The sequence below is a fragment of the Natator depressus genome, chromosome 6, assembly GCF_965152275.1.
Source record: "Natator depressus isolate rNatDep1 chromosome 6, rNatDep2.hap1, whole genome shotgun sequence".
NCBI lineage: Eukaryota > Metazoa > Chordata > Testudines > Cheloniidae > Natator > Natator depressus.
This window is the reverse complement of record NC_134239.1, coordinates 70,580,249-70,604,104: the sequence shown is the minus strand read 5'-3', so window position 1 is coordinate 70,604,104 and position 23,856 is coordinate 70,580,249. Positions and strand designations below refer to the sequence as shown.

The window sequence follows — 23,856 nt, the reverse complement described above, 5'->3', positions numbered from 1 at the left end:
AGATTAGTCAGGCATGACTTGCCCTTGGTGAATCCATGCTGACTGTTCTTGATCACTTTCCTCTCTAAGTGCTTCAAAATTGATTCCTAGAGGACCTGTTCCACGATTTTTCCAGGGACTGAGGTGAAGCTGACTGGCCTGTAGTTCCTAGGATCCTCCTTCCCTTTTTTAAAGACGGGCACTTCATTAGCCTTTTTCCAGTCGTCTGGGACCTCCCCCGATCGCCATGAGTTTTCAAAGATAATGGCCAATGGCTCTGCAATCACACCCACCAACTCCTTTAGCACTTCGGATGCAGCGCATCCGGCCCCATGGACTTGTGCTCGTCCAGCTTTTCTAAATAGTCCTGAACCACTTCTTTCTCCTCAGAGGGCTGGTCACCTCCTCCCCATGCTGTGCTGCCCAGTGCGGTAGTCTGGGAGCTGATCTTGTTCGTGAAGACAGAGGCAAAAAAAGCATTGAGTACATTAGCTTTTTCCACATCCTTTGTCACTAGGTTACCTTCCTCATTCACTAAGGGGCCCACGCTTTCCTTGACTGACTTCTTGTTGCTAACATACCTGAAGAAACCCTTCTTGTTACTCTTCACATCTCTTGCTAGCTGCAACTCCAGGTGTGATTTGGCCTTCCTGATTTCACTCCTGCATGCCCGAGCAATATTTTTAAACTCTTCCCTGGTCATTTGTCCAATCTTCCACTTCTTGTAAGCTTCTTTTTTGTGTTTAAGATCAGCAAGGATTTCACTGTTAAGCCAAGCTGGTTGCCTGCCATATTTACTATTCTTTCTACACATCAGGATGGTTTGTCCCTGTAACCTCAGTAAGGATTCTTTAAAATACAGCCAACTCTCCTGGACTCCTTTCCCCCTCATGTTATTCTCCCAGGGGATCCTGCCCATCACTTCCCTGAGGGAGTCAAAGTCTGCTTTTCTGAAGTCCAGGGTCCATATTCTGCTGCTCTCCTTTCTTCCCTGTGTCAGGATCCTGAACTCGACCATCTCATGGTCACTGCCTCCCAGGTTCCCATCCACTTTTGCTTCCCCTACTAATTCTTCCCGGTTTGTGAGCGGCAGGTCAAGAAGAGCTCTGCCCTAGTTGGTTCCTCCAGCACTTGCACCAGGAAATTGTCCCCTACATTTTCCAAAAACTTCCTGGATCGTTTGTGCACCGCTGTATTGCTCTCCCAGCAGATATCAGGGTGATCGAAGTCTCCCATAAGAACCAGGGCCTGTGATCTAGTAACTTCTGTTAGTTGCCGGAAGAAAGCCTCGTCCACCTCATCCCCCTGGTCCGGTGGTCTATAGCAGACTCCCACCATGACTTCACCCTTGTTGCTCACGCTTCTAAACTTAATCCAGAGAGACTCTCAGGTTTTTCTGCAGTTTCATACCAGAGCTCTGAGCAGTCATACTGCTCTCTTATATACAATGCAAGTCCCCCACCTTTTCTGCCCTGCTTGTCCTTCCTGAACAGTTTATATCCATCCATGACAGTACTCCAGTCATGTGAGTTATCCCACCAAGTCTCTGTTGTTCCAATCACATCATAATTCCTTGACTGTGCCAGGACTTCCAGTTCTCCCTGCTTGTTTCCCAGGCTTCTTGCATTAATCTAGCAGAGAAAGGCATAACAAAGGGAAAACAGGACACTGTGTGGGGCTGGCCTGAGCCACTCGCTTGAGAGCCCTCCCCCTTCATGGGAGTGGCCTGAGCTGCTAGCCCGAGGCCCCTCTCTCCTGCTTAGCTGACCCCGGCATCGCTGCCACCCCCTTCTGCATGTTCCTCTGCACCTCACCTTTTTTGGCAAAAGTGGGCATTTGTCCTGTTTGCTCTTGCCAACTGATCAAGTTGGCAAGAGCAAATGGGACAAATGACCACTTTTGCCAAAAAAGTGGGGACGGCCAGGACAGGACTTAAAAAAGGGACTGTCCTGACCAAAACAGGACATATGGTCACCCTAGCATAACAAGAATCAAGGGCTGGAAGCTGAAGCCAGGCAAATTCAAATTAGAAATACAGCACAATCATTAACAGTGAGGATGATTAATCACCAGAACAAACTAAGGGACATGGTGAATTCTCTCTTTTCACGTCTTCAGATCAAGATTGGATGCCTTTCTGAGGATAGGCTTTTGCCAAGCACAAGTTATTGGGCTCAATAGAGCGGTAACTAGGTAAAATTTAATGACCTGGGATATTCAGGTGGCCAGAGCAGATATTCTAATGCTCCTTTCTGGCTTTAAACTCTCTGAATTTGTGTCACACAATGGGCTTCTATGTCCAAGTCCCATTCAATGAAATCTCCTAGGCCCAGATCCACAATCCCAAACTTAGAGCAATTCACAAACTGGGGAAGACAGATATTTGGCCATCTAAGTCATGTGCAGGGGCTGATCTGGTAGGTGGCCTCTGACCATGGCTGCCAGGTTGGGTCCCATTTAAAATCAGGGGTGGTGCCCACCTCGTAACTTTTAACCCAGTAGTTAGAGCACTCTACTGGGATGTAAGAGACCCAGGTTTCATTTCCCCTCCCCACTCACCGCCAGAGGGGGAGAAAAGATTTGACTAGGGGTCTCCCACCCACCTCTCAGGTGAATCCTCTAACCACTGGGCTATGATTGACATATCCTACATGGGAACCTATATAGATAAGGTGACTGCTGATCACAATGTTTGTCTTGCGCCAATTAACTGTATTCAAGTCCTGCAGCTGGACCACAAACTAGTAGAACAGGAATTTACTCATCACAGAGTATACACCAATCCTGAAATTTAACATCGCACACCAAGATTTATTTAGTTTAGCAGTAAAAAAAAACCAAGTGTGTGAACCTGAAAGGAAAGACTCTGAAAGGAAGAGACACTTAGCGTGGGCCAGACATATAGGTAAAGTAAATTTCCTACCCTTTTTTACTCATTTTCCCCATCCTCAAATAACTGAATTGTTTATATTCTGCCTAGTGATGTTCACAGTTAAGGAATTCCCACAGTTTTCCTTTTACCAATCCTATCATTGATGTGTTATCTCCTTTTCTTGGGCATACCAAGTCCTACTGATACACAAGACTGGCTGACAAGTCAGCACTGACAAAGTCACTTTCAGTTCCACTTGTCTGAAGTACAACCTCTCTCATTCAGAAAACGGACTAAGCCCCAAGGTTCCTGGACAGCTCTTTGTCGCACATAACCACAAGTACTTCTACTATGAGGTGCCAAAGGTGGGCTGCTCCAACTGGAAGAGAATCATTCTTCTACTCACAATGAACCTGAGCAAGGAGGTTTCTGAGGTAAAACGTGAGACTGTCCATAACACTGCACTCATAATAAGGTCGTGTTCTTACCCTCCTGATCCGCAGGCAGAACTGATGACTAGTTACAACAAAGTGATGTTCACCAGAGATTCCCTAGAATGGTTAGTTTCAGCTTACAGGCAAACTTTTGCACTCTGAGCCATACTGTACTATCACTGTGGCAAAGATGATCAGGACCAAGTTTGGCAAAAACAAAAATTCTACTCCGAAGGTGACTTTCCAGGAGTTTATTCTGAAAAGAAAACATAAATAACTTGACCATTCATTGGAAACCCATGTTTCAGCTCTGTCATCCCTGTAATACTCACTTTGATATTGTGGGGAAATGTGATATGATGGGGTGAGATGCTGAACAGATTCTCAAGAGCATTGGTGCCCCAGAGGGTCTGCATTACTTTCATATTAAGAGATATAGGTCAGAGAAAGACTATTGATGATATTACCATGGAGTATCTTCAAAAGAAAATTCAGAAGATAAAGGAGCTATATCAGATGGATTTCATCTTGTTTATTCTGATTTACTAAACCAATAGAGCAATATATATATATTTTGACTATAGAATAGCAATTTTGCTTATTGAAAAATTACTATGACTTGTCTGTAAACAAGGTTTGGAGGTGATTGGTGGCAGAAGCTGCTTTGAAAACACCCAGAATGAATTAAACAGCCACTCCCTCTTTGAGATTTCCTTTCTGTTCATCATCTCTAGTGTTGTGATTGCATGGTGGGGATTTTCTGTTACAGCTCCCAGGGAATGTCAGAGTGTGAAGTATGGTGCAGAAGCTAAGAGTGAGAGAATATGTTAATTAAACAGTGTGTCGAGATTTAATTTCCTAGTGTTGGGTGTAGGGTACATGCCTGGGAATTCCCTAACTTAATTTTTCAATGTTGGGGACAGACATTTTGATAAGCTGGTTCTTGATTTCCCTAGACTAGGGGCAATGTGTGGGGACAGCATAGCTTCACAAGGAAATGGGACATCTTTTGTTTGGAATAATATGTTTTATTTATTTTTGCAGTGTTAATATGAGCCAAACATCCATGACTGCTTTGCTAGTATAGCAATATGTATGTGGTTATGGTAGACAGGAATAGGTTGGGTTTGATGACTTTGAAAACTAATTTCTCTGGATTTCCTCAAAATCTTCACTGTGTCTCGTCCTCCTCAGTCTGCCTCACAACTCCGCACAAGACTTTTTCCCAATGGCTTTCTACCGTCCCATTGAATGATGTTCTGTTTTTGTGACATCTGAGGGTTTTTAAAACACAAATTTAGTATTTTGAGAAAGGTGCCAACTTGACAGTCCTGGAGACTGAAGTCCACTATTAAATCACAGAACAGGTACAGCACAGGCCCTTTCCTTTCTATCCCAGAAGTGTGTGTGTGTGGGGGGGGTATTTAATATTTATAAGGGGTACTAAATTGATACCTCTGGAGACTGAGGCCCAGTATTTGTGATAGTTTCACAGCCTCTACTAAACAGCAGCTCTTCCAGTTTGCCTCATCCCTGCCCTGGAGGAGCCACTGCTCTGGATGAGCGGGTATGTTGGTCTCCATGGTCCATTCAGTCTTTTGCATCTGGCCTGAAACCACATAAGCATGTGTCACTATCTTAGTGTGCACTACTTCCTGGCCACCAACTAGGATTGCTGTGATGGAATCCAAGCCTTTGCTGCTCTGAATTCCCAAGTATTTCAAGTTCCCGTAGCTCTCAACAGGCTACCGCCCTAGTTCATCCCTTGGCCTCTCTGGAACACTTCCTGGGCACTGACTCTGTCTGCTACCACTTCTTGGAAATAGCGCACCTCCATCCGCCTGTCCTAGGCCCCCTGGACTGGCACGGACACCCAAAATAACTCAGGTACTTTAAATTAAAAAAAGCCACCCTTCTTCCAGAACTCCACCCCAAAGGTGTGAAGCTTCTGGTTACAGTTTAAATCAGTCAGGGGAATGCAGCAGGTGTGAAGCAATTAACACACACTCGTACACTTTGCACAGAGTCTAACACCTTTATGCTCTTTTATACTCAATCGCACAAAGCACAAATGAGTACGAATAATCCAAACAATAAACAGCTGAAATCACATTGTCCTTCACTTTCTCGCTCACCCTTCCCTTGTGAGTCCATAGGGACTAGCAGTAGTGTCCAGGCAGGGCGTCCCCTGCCTCATGCAGGCTGTCACATGATTACTGGCCTCTCCCTTATGCAGTGAAGAAATTGGCCATTGAGTAGAACAGTTTTTGCCCTTTTAAAAACCTTCAGCCCCCTGTAGCAGGTGCCACCCTTCCCAGCTTCCCCCAGCCAAGTGAATTTCCCCCTCCCTACTCAACCAGTTCTTTTGGGAAGGGACCCTTTTTTTTTTTGTCTAGAGTGACTAGATTTCCAATGATTGGGTATTTAGTCAACTTCCTTCTGTTGTTCTTTTGCCACCAGCCATTGGAAACTCAACCCAACGCAGAGGAAAACCAACCATAGAAAAGGGAAAAGCTTGCACATTCCAAATGGAGTTTGCAGCACAACCCAGCCACATAAGTCATAATCTCACACGATTCATAAACTGTACAGGCATATTTCCAAATTGTCACAGCATGCTAATAATAATGGTCTTTTTTGAGATGTTGATATTTAGTCAGCAGATACTGTGCTCAGACCCACTAACTCATTCCATACAGACCTCTAAAAAGAGGTCAACTGGTGAGGAATTCAAGTCACTGGACATAGAACAGAATCAAATTTCAACAATTGATCAGAATAGAGATAAAAAACCCAATGAGCCAGCTGTTTTCCAAAAGGGAGGCTAGGAAGTTTTCAAAGCAGGAATGTCCTCATCCATCCCAATTCCTGTTGAATGTCATGGGTGGTGACAAAACAAATTTACCCTGAGAGTTTGCTCATTTTACTTTTAACAGAAATTTTATTTAATTGGCATCTTGGACATACAAATATTCCACCAATGAAGGGGTTGGATATAGCAGAATAATCCAAAATAGGACCCTGAAGACTAACACACTCCAAATCTTTGAAAGTTCAGTTCCAAACCCTGGGTATTTGTCTAGGCATTTATGCCATGCTCATCATTGCAGCTAAGACTCATCTTTACTTTTTTTCATTACATAACTTCAATCTTCCTTTCCACTTTATCCATGAGGTTTTGACCAACTGACAGTCCATTATGCTTAAAACTCCCCATGAAACCTCTAGAAGGCATGATCCTTGTACAGACTGTTTCTGGGTACTGTTATAAATCCAAAACATAATTTTATGGAAACCAGTCTAACATGAGGTTTGTCACCAATCTGGTAGCACAAGAATCAACTGCTGAATATACAACGGGAAACCAATCAACCATAACATCACGTGCAAGGGATTATTTAGGAGAAAAGAACAGGAATGCTAAATTCTAGGAGTCCCTAGCTGAAAGGCTTACAAGCAGAGAAACTATGCATGATCTAGATGTATAGGTACAGTAAATTATTAGCAATCCTTTCTTTCACTCACCTTTATATATAAAATTAGTGTAATTCCCCGAGTTCCACCAATAAAATATTTCTTTATTTTCTGTCTAATGCTGTTTAACAGATTTGTGAATTTTCTCTTTTAGAGAGAATGAAATAGGTTTCTGAATGGCTTCCTGTTGTCTCTCTTATATAGCTGTTTGAAAGTGTGTTCCCCATTCTTCACTGCACTATTTCACACCTTTTAACTGGATGCTGTGATATTCTTCCTTCATTCAATCTCTTTTTCAGGGATAACTAGAGACAGAGGTGCTCTGTACTATGTAGAGATGGTCTTTCCCCCCAAATGCTAGGATATTTTACTGTTTTGAGATTAAGGTGTTCAGTAGTTTAATTTCAAAAATAAGACAAGCAGTGCCAGCATTGCTCCTGTCTCATCCACCTGCGCCTGTATCCAGACAGAGAACCTAGATCCTGGTGTGGATTTGCAGACAGTGGCCTGCGAGAAGTATGGGGAATCAACAGGAAGAACTTGAAATGCTAGTTAATAAACACAACTATGATATAGTTGGCATCACAGATTGACTTGGTGGAATAATACACATGACTGGAATATGTGTATAGAAGGGTAAGACTTGGTCAGGAAGGACCGGCAGGGAAAAAAGGGAGGAGGTGTTGCCTTATATATTAAACATGTATACACTTGGACCGAGGTTAAGATGGAAATAGGAGACAGACTTGTTGAAAGTCTGTGGGTAAGTATAAAAGGGGTAAATAACAAGGGTGATGTCATGGGAGGGGTCTACTACAGACCACCTAACCAGGAATAGGTGTGTCAGGCTTTTTTTTAAACAATTAACAAAATCAGCCAAAGCCCAGGACTTGGTGGTAATGGGGAATTTCAACTACCCAGACAGTTGTTGCAGAAAATAATATAGCAAGACACAGATTATCTAACAAGTTCTTGGAATGTATTGGATACAATTTTTTAGTTCAGAAGGTGGAGAAAGCTACTAGGGGAGAGGAGAGGTTGTTCTAGATTTGATTTTGACAAATAAGGAGGAACTGGTTGAGAATTTGAAAGTGGATGGCAGTTTGGGTGGAAATGACCATGAAGTAGTAGAAGAGCTCATGATTCCAAGGAATGGTAGAAGGGAAAACACACAAAAGACAATGGATTTCAAGAAGGCAGACTTCAGCAAACTCAGGGAGTTGGTAGGTAAGACCCTATGGGAAGCAAGTATAAGGGGAAACAGTTCAAGAGAGTTGGCAGTTTTTCAGAGACATTATTAAGGGCACAAAAGCAAACTATCCCACTATGTATGAAAGATAGGAAGTCTGGCAAGAGACCACCCTGTTTTAACCACAAGATCTTCAATCTGAAACTCAAAGTGTCCTACAAAAACTGGAAACTCGGTCAAATTACAGAGGGTGAATATAAACAAATAATACAAGTATGTATGGACAAAATTAGAAAGGCCAAGGCACAAAGTGAGATTAAACTAGTTAGAGACATAAAGGGTAACAAGAAAACATTCTGTAAATACATTAGAAGCAAGAGGAAGACCAAGGACAGGATAGGCCCATTATTCAATGAAGGGGGAAAAACAATAACAGAAAATGTGGAAATGGCAGAAGTGTTAAATGACTTGTTTCAGTTTTCACTAAAAAGGTTAGTAGTGAGTGGATGTCTAACATAGTGAATACCTATGAAAATGAGGTAGGATCAGAGGCTAAAATAAGGAGAGAACAAGTTAAAAATCATGTAGACAAGTTAGATGTCTTCAAGTCACCAGGGCTTGATGAAATACATCCGAGAATATTCAAGGAGCTGACTGAGGAGGTATCTGAGCCATTAGCGATTATCTTTGAAAAGTTGTGGAAGATGGGAGAGATTCCTATAAAATGCATAGTAAAGGCAGGGACCGGTTGGTTTGGGGGACAGCTAATGAGATATAGAAACTTTTCACTACAGTTCATTGGTTCAAATACTACACAGTTTGTTAGCAGTCAAAAGTGATAATTTCACAGATACCAATTACTTATCTGGTGGTTTCTGTCTGCTTCCTAATAAACAGATGTGCACATATCAAATCCCTCCTACAGAAACTGGCATGGCAGACTATTCCAACAAGTAAGAAGTTATAGATTAATTGAACCATTCTTCTGCTCATTGGAGATTTTTACTAATTTAATTTACTTGTTTTGAAAAAAATCACCTCACATTTTCTAGTAGAACCTCATATTAAAAACTTTGTAGAGTTTCTGATCTTTGGAAGTCATTATAATTTGATCCACTGCATGTCTGTTACCTATAATTTATGCAAAATGCCCTTCTTTTTGGTCTCCAAGTTTCTAATCTCCAAACTTCAGTTTGTTCTTATTGTGGCTGTGTAATTATCTTCTGTTCAGATCATCAGCAGGTTTGAAATCTGGGCCTTCAGTACTAAGACAAACATGAGCCTCACTTGTTGAGCTGAAGGGGTGATTCCTTTAGCTATTAGCTGTATTAAACTCTGATCATCTTATATGGGCCAGCTGCTAGTGGGGAAAGAAAGACACATACTGTGCTAATATGGGTTACAGCTGCTACTTGTATCTTCTATTATCTGACATGGGAACAAGTCACAGTTGTCCTCAAAACATCTTCACTGTCTGCCTCTTCAGTTCAGAATCTGGCACAAAATTTCTGCAAGATTCTGAACTTGCCTTCCTTTCAATATCTTTCCAACTGTCCTATTCTCTAGCCTGTTCTCTGTGCTCTTCAAATACCAGACACATCCATCTGGCACATTTGGCTCTCTAAGATTCTTTTCTTCTTCTTCTCCTCCCATAAACATTTACATCCACAAATGTGAGATTTTGTATCCTCCTTTATCACTGCCTACTACATCTACAGAGGGCAACACTGACCACGTTTCAGGGACAATGGGCAATTAAGCCAGTGGAATAACTTTGCCCTGAATGTCGAATACATTTCCCTACAGTGCTACAAGAATACCCCATCCACTGCAACCCCAAAAAGGCTTTAATACAAGTTCCTTTCTCCCCAACCAACACTGTTAAAAGAACCCCAAAACCTCCCAGGACTTAAGCTGGTTTGCTCCTGCCACTCTTTCTATGTTGCTGTCTGTGATGGTTCTTGTCCTGTTCTGTAGCAGTTTTCATGTGGAAGCCAGGAGTTTCCACCCTCCTCAAGCTAAATCCTGCAGTCTCTCCTGTTTCCCCTCCAGACTTTGTTCCATGTCAGATCTTCCCAGGGCAGGTCGACACTTAAACCACTGCATCGGCACAGCTGTGCCGCGGTAGCACTTCAGTGAAGATGCTATTACACTGACAGGAAAGCTGCTCCTGTTGGCATAGTTAGCCACTGCCTCTCACAGCGGTGGATTATGTTGACGGGTGGAGCCCTCATGTCGACGTAGGGCTGCCTACATGGAGGGCTAGGTCAGTGTAACTGCATTGTTCGGGATGTAGATTTTTCACACCCCTGAGTGACATAGTTATACCAATTGTAAATTTGTAGCGTAGAGACTACTTGTCCCAGACTCCAATGCTTCCCACAAACTCTTCTAGGGTCTTCTCCCTCTCCCCCAAGTCACCTTTCACCTCCTTCTCCAAAAGTCTCATTCTCCTAGTCTCCCCTCTTCCTTACCCCAAACTCATCTCAGTATCCCCCAAGCCCCTCATTCTCTCTCCCCTAAAACACCTCTTGCCCCAGTCTCTTCTCCCTCTCAAATCCTTCCATCATCTAGCCCTGTCCCCAAAATTCCCCTCATAGCTGCCCTCTAGTGCCTGTTCCTCCCCCTTGTGCCTGTCCTCTCCTGTATCTGTCCCCCTTCTTCTCCCCTGACTTTGTGCCTGCCCCCAAGGGGGCTGAGGGGAAGAGAAAAGACAGTACTGTTCCAACCAGGGCGCCTCCCCCAGGTCCCAGCCAGGACCCTCCTGCTCTGCAGGCCCTCCAGACCAGCACAAGAAGGGCTGAGACAGCTGGACCCACAGCTGAAGGCTCCTGCCTGCCTAGTGCAGGAAGTAGTGACTCCTGCTGATGGGAAGGCTACAGTTGCAGATTCCCCCGTCGAACTTAGCAGCTAAAGGGGCTCAGCAGCCAGCAGGGGACGAGAGGTGAGAAGATGGAGAGCTCTGAGCACCGCTGACCTCAGGAGAGCACCGCTGCCCTCAGCAGACTTAGTCTCTGTCTCCGTTGCTGCTTCCCCTCCTTTCCCACCTAAACAAAAGTGTGTTTGGGGGAAGGCTCTGTTGCCCCCTACCAACTGTACATTGAGTTATGCTATGAAGAGTACTCTTATGCAGAGTCAGCTGTAGATAGTTTTTAACCTTGATTTGCTAGTGTAGGCCTAGGCACCCTTTGCTAGAGGGGCCACTGAACTTAATTGGGAGTGTCCCAGTTGGGAAGATCCTGAGTGCTGCTATCCAGTTTTGGAGACCGCAACTTCCGTGTTGCCTTGGGGAAGAGAGAGACTTCCAGGGAGTGCAGGGAGAGCATGTGGTGGGCTCCATTTTGGAGAGGAGCTGAGATAGCTTGATGAAGCTTTGTCCAAACCAGGAGCGGCTGCTAGAAAGCCAGAAGCTGCTCTTGAGAGTCAAACAGGGGCCCCCAGAGGCTGTTGGTGGGCTTCACTGGAGCCAGGACAGAGACTGTTGCTGTGCCCAGAGCTGACAGAGGTGGATCTGCAGTGCAGGCACTGTGAGTAATCACCACCTTTGTCTGGGAAACTGCTTGAAAGGAGAGGGGGACAGCAAAGAGACTTAAAGGGGTTGTCTGAGTCTGAAAAGAGGTGGAGTGGTCTTGTCATCTCACGAGAACCCAGGGTTGCTGACATCTGGTTTAAACAACTCCAATGTTCAAAGGGTTGTGCAGCTTGGAATTATCCCGAACTAGAATTGTTCTGCCCCTTGTTGCATTGGCTGGACCAACAGGGTGCTGTCCCCAGCTTCAAGATCTTCAAGCATGCCCATGCAAGCAAGCGTTTAGAACACTGAAATCTAGCAGAGTGTACATTCAGTGTGGGGTAAATGGTGACAGTGTAAATGCAAGTTAGAGAAGTTTCATTTACTACTGTAAACTCTGTTTGTTAATTGATTTATCAAACTGCCCCCAGCTGATTTAAGTTAGTTGTGATATTTAATCTCACTCTTTTATACCATGTTTCCTTAGGTTGTTAAGTAAAGGTCTTTTAACCAAATCAAAGTGTATATTGGGTGCGTATTGTTTATAATTGGTATTTTTGAGTTACACCCATTGGGGAGAATAGCTTAGTTTTGTTCATGGAGGCTCCCAAAACAACATTGAGTGTGTACAGGGCCCAGCCAGGTGGAAGCACTTTAATTTCCTTTACAATTAAAAAGACTGCAGCAGAGGGGTGAACAGAGGATTCCCTCCTATTGTTACAAATTATACCTAATTGGTCACGCACACAAACTGCTGCGAATTATACCCGACAGGTCACGCACAAGAACTGCTGCGAATTATACCCGACAGGTCACGCACAGTTCGAGTCTAGGCTGAGGCACAAGAACAAAGTCCACAACTGCAGAGTTCCCAAAGATACTAAGTTTATTACGCTCGAGCGTGGTGCCCCCCTGCTAATCAAGAGGGGACTCCGAATGCAAGTTATACAGAGATTATATACCTTTTAGCAAAGCATGTTGCCCTCGTGCATCGGAAACCTTAGCCAATAGACAAACCCTTCCCTTATCTACCACCTATCCCTGCTAAGTGCATCCCCCGTGCTAAACCATTACTTCAACTACACAACATGGTCCTAAAGCAATGCACCAGTAGCCTTTCTTATCAGGATGGGAGGCTCACATCAAGGCCAGGAGGCAGGGAGTTAGGAACAGACAAAGAACAGAAACCGGGAGTCGAGACAGGCTGGAAACAAGGGTGAGGGGGGAGTTTCACAGGAATGCAGTATCTAAGGAACACTCCTCCTGGTGCATGATGTGCTTGCTTTTAGACAATGGTGGGCCCCAAACCAAAATGGAGTCACATATGCACATATGCTAACTTTTCCTTAACACTATCCAACATCACCACTGGGGTACTCAGGATCTCCTTTACTGTCAACAACATCAGGCACCCAGGCACACAGGTGAGTGTTGCCTGCTCCCAAGTAACCCAGGGAGGGAAGGGGGGTTAGACTAGTTAAACTCTTCAGAAAGTTAACCTGAGCTCTATGAATGGCTGAATGCAAAGACAATTCCAGGAGGTTATTGCATAGTGATTGTTTATCTTCCTTTCTTCTGCATATCATCTCTTTCAGGCCCTACAGAAGATTGGCTGATGGATGAATTCTATCGAAAACCCACTTTGAGTGCCATCTGCCTGAAGTACAGTCTCTCTGATTTGGAAATCGTTTGCAATCTCAAGTTGCCAGACAGCTTTTTGTGGAGCACAACCACAAGTTCATCTACTGTGAGGTGCCCAAAGTGGGCTGTGTCAACTGTGGAAGAGGGTAGTTTTTCTCCTTACAATGAACCAGAGCAGGAAGGCTTCTGAAACAGGAAAAAAAGGGTCCATAATTCTCTACTGATGGGGAGACTGAGTTCTTACTCTCCCACCCAGGAGGTGGAGCTGCTGAATAGTTACATTAAAGTGATGTTCGCCAGGGCTCCCCTGGAAATGCTGGTCTCAGCTTACAGAGAGAAACTCCCTGCAAACTCTGAGCCATATTATGTAGGGGTAGCAGATGAGGTTCAAGCCATGTTCAGCAAAAACAAAAATTGGACTGAAAAGGTGACTTTCCAGGAGTTTAACTTTATAATGTTAAGAAAACAAGACCATTTGGATATTCACTGGAAACCAGTGTTTCTTCTTTGTGATCCTCCTAACATTCATTATGGTTTAGGGGAAGTATGAGACCTTGGAGCCGTATGCTGAACATGTTCTCAAGAGCATTAGAGCCCCAGAGAGTTTGCATTACCTAATTTAAGTCATCTTGCTCTGAGAAACAGACCAATGATGCTATTACTATGGAGTACCTCAGGAAAGCTCAACTCAGAGCAAACTCAGAAGATAAAGGAGCTGTACCAGATAGAGTTCTCCTTGTTTAATTATCTTTATAAAATTGAAAATGAAACTTTACATGAGGAGTGATATTCAAATAGTATCACTGGAACTTTTCTATAAAGGGTATTTGACAGTGGTTGGTTGCAACAGTGTATTGCAGTTCTGATTAGTGCAACTCAGAGAGTGATGTGTAGGATTATGGCGAAAAAGATCAAGGTAGTGTAACAACATCCTCACACTTGTACGATGCTCGTTCTCCTGAACTGATTCTTTTGTAAGAATTTTAAATTGGAATCAGAGGACAGTCCTATAGAATAATAGCATTTTGGGGAGCCATACTTGGATTGTTCCCCTTTTTGGGGTAGATTTCCTGACACTGTGCTCTGTAGCTGAGTTTCCTGATTTTGAGAATTGTGGTCTCTGCTGATCTAAGAATGGCATTTTTCACTCCTATCTTGATTACACATGTAGTGCAAGGATAAGTTGAAGAACAAACAGTGTTTAGACTTGTTCTGAAGCATCCCCTTGAACTGTAAATTTCTCTAATCCATATAATGTATTCATCCTAGATGTTTAGCAGTGTCTATCTGGAATAGAAATTGAAACATTCTAAACTCCCTATGTGGTGACTGCCTGATGAAAACAAACCTTATCTCCTTTTGCCTTGTCTAGTAATGTTAAAGGCAAGTATGCCAATAATATATGTACTGATCAACATTAAGGGTCAGGTGCTGCCACCTTTGCTCATGCTGAGTAGCGCCCTGCTCCACAAGTAGTCCACTTGAAATCTCTGTGCGAGGTGCTACTTATTGTGAACAAGGGTGGTAGAATTGAACCCAAAGAGCTCCAAGATGCATACATTATAACATTTATAGTGATATCAGCATTGTTGTTTGTTACCATAGACTAGGACCCCACTGTGCTTGGCATTATAGAAACACAAAAAGATTGTCCCTCCCTCACTGAGCTTTACAATCTAAGTATAAGAGAAGAGACAACAGGGGGTGATAGACACACTGGGGGGGGTAGAAGGAAACAATGATAAATCTTGGTCTGCTTGATCGACCATGGTGTCAGCACACGAGCAACCTAACTGTTGCAAAGTTTTCAGTAGGCATCACAGAAAAGGCGTTTCAAGGAGGGATTTGAAGGAGGGCAATGAGGTAACTTTGCAGATGTTTATGGGGAGCACCTCCCAAGCATGTGGGGCAGCATGGAAGAAAGCACAATGATGCTTGTTTGAAATTTAACAAATGGGCAATGGAGACTGGCACCATAGGCCAACTGGAGTTGGGAGTCAGCATCTCCATAGTGAATGAGAAATAATAAGTAAAGTAGGGGGGTGACTACAAAGGGCCTTGACAGTGAATCCAAGTAGCTTATGTTTGATGTGATGGAAAAGGGGGTTTCTGCAGGGGAATGCAAAGAGTGCGGTCCCATGGTCACAGCAAGGGGCTAGGAAAACGGTATTTGAACAGATGTGATTGGAACAATATTGCATTTGTCTAGGCCAGAGAAAAGGATGTTGGAGTAATTGAGGTGCAAGATGCTGAGAGCCTGGATGAGCGTTCTAGTTGTGTAGATGGATGGGAAAGGCCATATCTTAAAGCAGATGTTATAATAGACCAATGCACTAAACGAACTGAGAATACTTTATGCAGCACACAAAATCCTAACATTTTCAGAGCCCTCTTAACTGAAAACTAATTGCTTGGATTATTTCTCAAACCTTCTAAATGGAAAAGCTCTTAATGTTGCTGTGAAACCAGCTTTGCCCAAGAATTGAAATGGGCACAAGGGGACTTGCATGAGTTTGGTGCCCTGGGAGCAAAGAATAGGGAAATCCAGGTCTCACAGTGGGAGAAAGATGGAATCTGTCTGTCGCAAAAGTAACGCTCATATGCTCAAAGCTTCTGGATTCTCAGTATCCTTTGAGAAGAAAGTCCTCTTGGACAGCTCAGTGAAGATGTCTGCCCAGTATAAAGCAACAGTTGAAAAAGCAAACACTTCTGTGTTTTCTCTCGCTCTTTTTATTATACGAAAGATGGCATTATGAAACAAAGGTAAGTCCTAGTATGAACTACAGTATCCAGTTTTGACCAACTCAATATAATTATGATAGAATGGAGAATGAAAAGGCCTTGGGAATATGAAAAAGTTAGAGATATGGCAGGACTTATATAGCCCAAAAGCCTATGATTATTTAGAAGACAGAAGAACTGGAGGATATCACCACAGCTAAGGAAAGATCCTTATTGCTGGCAAGAAGACTTTGTTCCTCTTCTGTCAAATTCAGACTTAGCATGATGATCCATGCATTTAGAATCATAGAAGCATAGGACTGGTAGGGACCTCAAGAGGTCATCTAGTCTAGTCTCCTGCACTCATGGCAGGACTAAATATATCTCGACCATCCCTGACAGGTGTTTGTCTAACCTGCTCTTAAAAATCTCCAATGATGGAGATTCCACAACTTCACTAGGCAATTTATTCCACTGCTTAACTACCCTGACAGTCAGGAACTTTTTCCTAATGTTCATCCTAAACTATCCTTGCTGCAATTTAAACCCATTGCTTCTTGTCCTATCCTCAGAGGTTAAGGAGAACAATTTTTCTCCCTCCTCCTTGTAACAACCTTTTATGTATTTGAAAACTGTTATACCCCGCCTCAGTCTTCTCTTCTCCAGGCTAAGCAAACCCGATTTTTTTTAAGTCTTCCCTCATAGATCACGTTTTCTAGACCTTTAATCGTTTTTGTTGCTCTTCTCTAGACTTTCTCCAGTTGGTCCACATCTTTCCTGAAATGTGGCTCCCAAAACTGGGCAGAACGCTCCAGTTGAGGCCTCATTGGCATGGAGTAGAGCGGAAGAATTACTTCTCGGGTCTTGCTTACAACACTCCTGCTAATACATCCCAGAATGATGTTTGCTTTTTTTTTTTAACCACAGTGTTACATTGTTCACTCATTTAGCTTGTGATCCACTATGACCCTCAGATTTTTTTTTCCACAGTACTCCTTCCTAGGCAGTCATTTCCCATTTTGAATGTGTGCAACTGATTGTTCCTTCCTAAGTGGAGTACTTTGCATTTATTCTTATTGAATTCCATTCTATTTTCTTAGACCATTTCTCCAGTTTGTTCAGACGATTTCAATTTTAATCCCATCCCCCAAAGCACTTGCAACCCCTCCCAGCTTTGTGTCATCTGCAAACTTTAAGTGTTCTCTCTATGTCATTATCTAAATCATTCATGAAGATATTGAACAGAACCAGACCCAGAACTGATCCCTGTGGGACCCCACTTGATATGTCCTTCCAGCTTGACTGTGAACCACTGATAACTACTCTCTGGGAACGTTTTTCCAACCAGTTATGCACCCACTTTATAGTAGCTCTATCTAGGTCAGCGATTCTCAAACTGTGGGTTGGGACCCCGAAGTGGGCTGCGACTCCGTTTTAATGGGGTTGCCAGGGCTGGCATTAGACTTGCTGGGGCCCAGGGCCAAAGTGCAAGCCCCAGTGCCCAAAGGCTTCAGTCCCAGGTGATGGGGCTCGGGCTTCAGCCCTGGGCAGTGGGGCTCGGGTTACAGGCCCTCTGCCCGAGGCTGAATTCTTTGGGCTTCTGCTTTGGTCCACCATCTGGGGTGGTGGGGCTCGGGCGGGCGCAGGCTTCAGTTCCCCACCTTGGGGTCATGTAGTAATTTTTGTTAGAAAGGGGTCGCCGTGCAATGACGTTTGAGAACTGCTGATCTAGATTGTATTTCCCTAGTTTGTTTATGAGACTGTCATGCAAGACAGTATCAAAACGTTACTAAAGTCAAGATATACCACATCTACTGCTTCTTCCCTATCCACAAAGCTTGTTACCCTTTTGTGACTGTAGTTTTCTGTATCTAGGGATGAAACAATGCCGCTATTAAAGGTATAATTGGTCCAGAACACAGCAGCCTCTGTCTGGCAACAGAGATCACATAGAGTACAACATTCCAGGGCTCTGCCATCTTCAGTGGCTCACAATGGAATTACTGGGTCCTAGTAAAATTTTGGTCTTCATCTCCAAAACTCTTTAGGGGCCTGGCCTAGATTACCTGGGGAACACCTCATTCTGCATGGTAATGACAGCTGTGATGCCCTAAAACAACGGAATTCTCAACCACAAAAGTGAAAGTAGAGCCAGTTGAAATTTTTCAAATTTTGAAGAAATTTCATTTGTAAAAATTGGAAAAAATCAATAAAATGTTAGTAATCTGTCAACTCCATTTTTGACTGATGATAAAGCATGACATTTTAATAAAATTTTGAATTACAAAACAAAATGGGGAAATAAAAAAAAATTGCAAATTTCCCCCTTTGTCATCCCCCCATCCCCAATCAACTGTAAGTGACACTTTTTAAACAGGCCAGAGAGCTATCTTGGCAGCTGGCCCATGAATTTGTAACTTGGTTATGGAATAGATCAGACTGACCATACATTTTTGAACCTTCAGAGCAAAATGTAAAACCTATTTCTTTGAACAGTTTTCCTGCAAAAATGCCAAAAACAAAATAAAAGGCCAAATGGTAGATAGGAAAAAAGATAGCTATATCTTTATGAGTATGCCTTAGAACAGTGTGAAACACTCAAGATACCACAGTGATGGGTGTGATATAGGAATACAAGATACAGGGAAAGATTTAACTGAGGCACACAAAGATATGAAGGATATAAAGAAAGGACAGATCAATTTTCTTTTTTCTTATGGCCCATAATACCAAAGGTAAGGTGGAATTTGATGAAAGTAAACGCTAGGACATTTACAATACATAAAAAGTCTTGTCATAGTTCCCCTGGGGAATTCACTGCAGTAGGAGGCCAGCATGGCCAAATACGGTAGACTGGCTAATTTTACGATCTCTGATATTTATGATTATACAAACTAAGTTGATATAGGTAATTTACATTTCACACTCAAGAATGTGAGATCCAGAGGTGTGAGTAATGGGAGCGGTAAGTGGAGGCAGTGCTGAAAGTGGTCTGAAAAATGTGGGTCTATCCTAATCTGGGAGCTGCAGCTTTGGTAAGACAGTGCTCGAAAATGCACCCCTCAGTTACCCAGATCAGTTATTATTATTTTTAGCTGGGTCTGCGACCCCTTGTGGTCCCTCTCCACCCGCACTTTAAGCACTGAATGGGGGATGGGGGAAAGTCAGAAAGGATCACACAACTAACGAGTGCACTGTGGCAATATTTCACCTTCTAAAAGCATCCAGTATTGTTCATTGCGTCAGGCAGAAAAATAGACTACATGGATTTGGGGTTTGAGACAGTATCAAAACTCCCCTGATATTATTTTTTGGTAGAGAAATGACTAGCAGACAAATTGTGGATCGTACGCCGAAGCTGACGCACATGATAAAGTATAAAAGGTTATGACTGAGACACACACAGGCATAGGAAAGGGATTAAACATTTACCATATTATCTAGGAATAGGGATACCACACAGAGTATGATGATATGCAGATTGCGCTGACGCAATTGAACAAATCAATATACCAGCCTTTTATTATTTAAACTGCACATGATGAAACAGAAAAGAGAAATGAGCCCCCCTGAACAGATGGTGTGCACAAGGCAGAGAAGCTTTGCATGGGCCAGACGTCCAGGTAGGGTAAAGGCAAATGCTCACCTCTCTCCCCTTTGAACATCAGTCCATAAAATGGAGGTGCACTTTTCCCTGGCATGGTCTTTCTGTCACTGATTTGTTTATTTTCTGTCTAATATGGTTCAGGGGAGTGGGACTTCTCCATCTGAGGTTGTCTGATAGGAGAGTGCAGCTGGTGTCTTAGTAAACTCTTGTGATCCCATGGCTCTTACCCGTGTGTGAAAGGGCTCCCCACCTTGCTGTGCTGCACAGTGGGTTTCTTTTAGTTTGTACCTTTAAAAAGATATAGACGGGCCTCTCTCTCTCTGCAGAAATACATTATACTGTTCATAAACTTCCTCTTAGGCATTCACTGCGTCATGAGGAGGTGTGTTTATAGGAGATATTTATTTTTCTTTGGGATTATTATTGTTCATTCTTTTTGATCTGATAATTTGATAGTATCAAAGTGTAAACCAGCAAATCAAAACCTCATAGGATGGCACAGGTGTCCAAAGACCTAGAGAACAGATCCTTTTTTGTTTGACCCTGGGCCGTGCCAGTAATGACTGGGGTTTTATTGTTCATAATCTAGGTAGCATTATAAATGCATATGGCATTTTACGAAACATGGTATAAATCAATGTCACTGCCCTGAAGAGTTTACACTGGAACTCAGACAAGGCAAAACATGTGGGAGACCATTAAGGAGTTGGAAGTGCAGAGGCGGATGAAGTGATCAGTGTAGGGAAGATAGATGGAAGAAGTGGGTTTTAAAAAGTAGAACAGCTGAGAAGTAATGGGGGGAATGTTCCAAGAATGAGGGGTAGTATTCGAGACATTGCAAAGCCACAGGTGAGAGGTGAGGAAGAGCGTTATAGAGAGGGAAATTTGGGAAGAGTGTTTATTTCTTGGGCAGAGTAGGAGTAAATGAGAGTGGAGATTTAGTTGGCAGCGTGATTGTGCCAAGTCTTGAAAGTAAAGGCAAAAGCTTGAATGGAATGCAATGCAATGAAGAGGCACTGAAGGTCTCCGAGGGGTGCTGTGGTGGGAGCAGAAGAGGATTTTAGCAGCAGCATTTTGCTGGTAGAGAGGGGAGATGCCAAAAGCCTGGATAAGGATTTTAGCAATAGGCATAGAAGAGAAAGGGCAGATTTTCACTGGAGTGCAGAGGAGGATGTGACAGGCCTCAGCAAGTTTAACAGCCACCACTGGAATGGGTGGAGGGTAGCCCATAATGTATAACAAGGTGCAGTTGTTTACTAGCATGTCTAAGTGACTAGCCTTATTACCTTAAAAACAGGATGTGGGCAAAGAAGGAGGAGTCAGAACTGAAGTGGAGTTCTGAGCCTAGGAAAAGGGGAGCATAGTCAATGGTAATAGAAAAGGGAGGAAGTGGATGAAGTAGCAGGAAAGGTGAGAAACAGTAATCCTATTTACCTATGTTCTAAAATAGTCCTTGGGGGCAAAGTGGGCCAGGGGGAGGCATAGCTCAGTGGTTTGAGCATTGGCCTGCTAAACTGAGGGTTGTGAGTTCAATCCTTGAGGGGGCCATTTGGGATCTGGGGCAAAAATTGGGGATTGGTCCTGCTTTGAGCAGGGGGTTTGACTAGATGACCTCCTGAGGTCCCTTCCAACCCTGGTATTCTATGATTCTATCATATTTTCTCTAAATAAACCTGGAGCAACAACCCCAGCAGTCAGAGCACTATATGCACAGCCAGGAGTCCCTCTTTGCCTCCTGCTTCTCTGGATTTATCCCTTTTCCCTCCACTGTCAGATTAATTTCCCCCCCCTCCCTGCCGCCTTGGAAATCCAGTATGTAAAAGGAGGCCATTTTTATTCATTCAAAGTTATATGTACTTATCTACTAAGCTGATTACAACTATTTGACCTCAGCAGTCAAGCACTATTGGTGTTTTGTAGCTCATGGTGCTATTTGTCATAGGCACTCATCTACTGAATCAGTGTAACAAACTCTTCATCTGTAGGAGATTTTCCTTCTGCTGATCTGATTGCCGTAAATGTATGTGAAATTCAGAGCTAGGTCCTTTGATATGATGGGGGTAAAGGATGGGGAATGTTGTGTTTTCCATACATGGATGTTTCAGAGCATCCATTTTGAGTCTAGATTATTTTGATTTTCAATTAACAAAAAGAACAAGAAACAAAGCAAGAAAAACCTATAAAATTGTCCTGAGACACAAAGCAGCGTGTGTCTGAAATGCTATAGGAGCCTCCATCATGAATCCTCAAGCAGGCAGACGTCTTATATGTATAGGTGCAGTGCACCAAACAGAATCATTACTATATACACGTATGGAAATTGTCAGAGTACAGCAGCGATCTCACCACATCACCGTCACGCCTCCTACCCTGGTGGGCAATGGAAGGAGAAGGTACAGATGCAATATATCTGTCATTATGTCAGCCTGGGTTTCCCCCCAGTCATGGGAATACTCAGCTAAACAGGTGAAGCAGCTTTGAAGACTCTTTGCACTGCCACAGCCGGAGTCAGGATCTGGCCCATGGTCTGAGCCAATATGAAAACTCCAGTAAACTCCTCTCTCCTCGCTCTCTAGATTATATGAGAATGAGGCAGTTAGCAGTCTACAAGATGTTGCTATAGAACCATACTCAGGCATGGAAAAGGATTAAACATTGACCATATTTCCCTGAAACACAGACAATAAAGGGCATTACAATTTGCAGATGGGGCTGCCCACAGGGAACATTGGGAAACACCTACTTTTAACATTGTGTATGTTATGAACAGAAGACGGAAATGAGCCCTCCATTCACAAAGCTTGCCAGACGCTCCTCCTGAAAGGCATCTGTGTGTGGGCAAAGAACCTTTGTCTATGTCAGACATCCAGGTAGGGTAAATTTAAATCCTCTCCTCTCTCCCCTTGCATAGCAGACATTAAATAGAAGTGCACCATTCCCCTGGTGTGTTCTTCCCCTCTCTGAATTGTTTATTTTCTGTCTAATACGGTTTAGGGGAGTGGGACTTCTCCATTTGAGGTTGTCTGATAGGAGAGGGCAGTGGGGCTTCTTAGTACCTTGTCATGGTGGCATGGTTCTTACCAGAGTGTGAGAGGGCTCTCCACCTTGCTCTGCTGTGCAGCCATTTTCTTTTAGTTTATACCTTTAAAAGATACCATAGACTAGAGTTTCCCTCTTTCTCTCGAAAGAAATACCATGCATCAGAGGTGATGCATGAGGGGGGAGGCGGTATGTGGGATCACAGCCCCCTCCCGAGTTTTCTGCCAGGTTTATATTTATATATATATTTTTGGGGGGAGGAGTAGTTCAAAATTGTGCCCCCCCACTATCAACAGTTGTATTGTTAGAATACTTCGCTTGTTAAATTCCCTGTCTGACACAGAAGTTTACGTAGGGGAATCTTTGTATTTATTTAGGATTAAAGTTGTTCATTCTTTTCACTCCCATAATTTAATGGTATAAGAAGTCTGGCAAATTAGAATGTCAAGGCTACGAAGGTACAGATGGTAGAAACCAAGATAAAAATGCTTCTATTGTCTAGGCCATTGACTGCGCCCAGATATTATAGTGAATTACTATAATCTGAACACGTATTACTGGTGGTTGTTATGGTTGCCTGATGCTTCCCATTACAAGAGCCTGTTTTCAGTTTTTTATAACTGTTTGCACTTAAATTTTCCATGCCAGTTGTCTGCCTCAGGCTACATTTTTTTTAAAGGTTTCAGACAAAATGTTTCAGAGTAGCAGCCGTGTAAGTCTGTATCAGCAAAAACAACGAGGAGTCCTTGTGGCACCTTAGAGACTAACAAATTTATTTGGGCATAAGCTTTCGTGGGCTAAAACCCACTTCATCAGATGCATGGAGTAGAAAATACAGTAGGCGGAATATATATACGCAGTACATAAAAAGATGGGAGTTGCCGCAGCTGTTTCTGAGAATGAGTCTAGGGAAAATATATGGTTTTGCCCACGTTCAAAAATTCTGTTAACCTTTCCTTCAAGAAATTCTAGCATCCCTATTCTGTGGAGCAGGGACTTTAATTTTGGCAGTGGGATGGATGCATCTTTTGCCATTCCCATGAAAATCAATACAAATTTGTCCAAGTCATTAGCTTTTGAAAAATCCCAGTTCACACATGCTCAATAAAGACTTGCTAGACCAAAATAGATTTTATTGTCTTGTTTGGTTATTGCCTGTCTAGTCTTGTCATATAGTTCTATGTATTTTCTCCAAAATAGCCTAAGTGTTCTCTCTGGGGCTCGGCAAACCAAGAGTATATGGAATTGCTCCATTCTGGGTGCTGTTCCTGAGACTGAGCTACAAGCCAACACTCTTTGCATTAGTCCTGCTACACTGTTCTCACTCATATTTTGGTGTCCTTACTGGCTACCAGTGTGCTCCCATTAATGAGGGACTTGAGCTGTGGA

General features: G+C 43.2%; 2 pseudogenes; both read left to right on the top strand.

Annotated features, from left to right (window-relative positions):
- Positions 1 to 2,413: 2,413 nt before the first annotated feature.
- LOC141989764 (carbohydrate sulfotransferase 8-like) lies at positions 2,414 to 3,834 on the top strand (annotated as a pseudogene).
- A 7,479-nt stretch (positions 3,835 to 11,313) lies between these two features.
- LOC141989763 (carbohydrate sulfotransferase 11-like) lies at positions 11,314 to 13,887 on the top strand (annotated as a pseudogene).
- Positions 13,888 to 23,856: the final 9,969 nt, after the last annotated feature.